Here is a 418-nt window from a genome sequence, read left to right as displayed (position 1 = left end):
TATCTGTTTTGTCTGCTGTCTGCCCCGCCAGGCCGGGCTCTGAGAGCAGGGCCTTCCCGGGAGCCCGGTGCCTCCCGCGGGGCAGGGCCTGCACACGGGAGTGCAGGAAACGTGACCAAGTGGACGAGAGAGAACACGGAACCGTGCATGCCTCTGACAGCATCTGCATGTTGATGGGGTTCTGGAAGGACATACCAACATTTTCATGCAAAATTCTTTTGTACCAATAATTTCACTTGTACTTTTGCCTGAAGCCCAGTTGGTGTTAATAGTTTTATATGATAAAACTGGAGCCAGAAGTCTTGATTTGTTGTTGTGCTCGAACTTAATAAACTTCTATACACCAAAGGGGCTGCCACGGGGACCTTCACAAAGTTTTCACAAGGGAGGGGCCGGTGCCAGAGCCTGAAGCCGAGAT

The sequence above is a fragment of the Myotis davidii genome, unplaced genomic scaffold, assembly GCF_000327345.1.
Source record: "Myotis davidii unplaced genomic scaffold, ASM32734v1 scaffold170, whole genome shotgun sequence".
NCBI lineage: Eukaryota > Metazoa > Chordata > Mammalia > Chiroptera > Vespertilionidae > Myotis > Myotis davidii.
The sequence above is the reverse complement of the archived record's forward strand: the minus strand, read 5'-3'. Positions refer to the sequence as shown.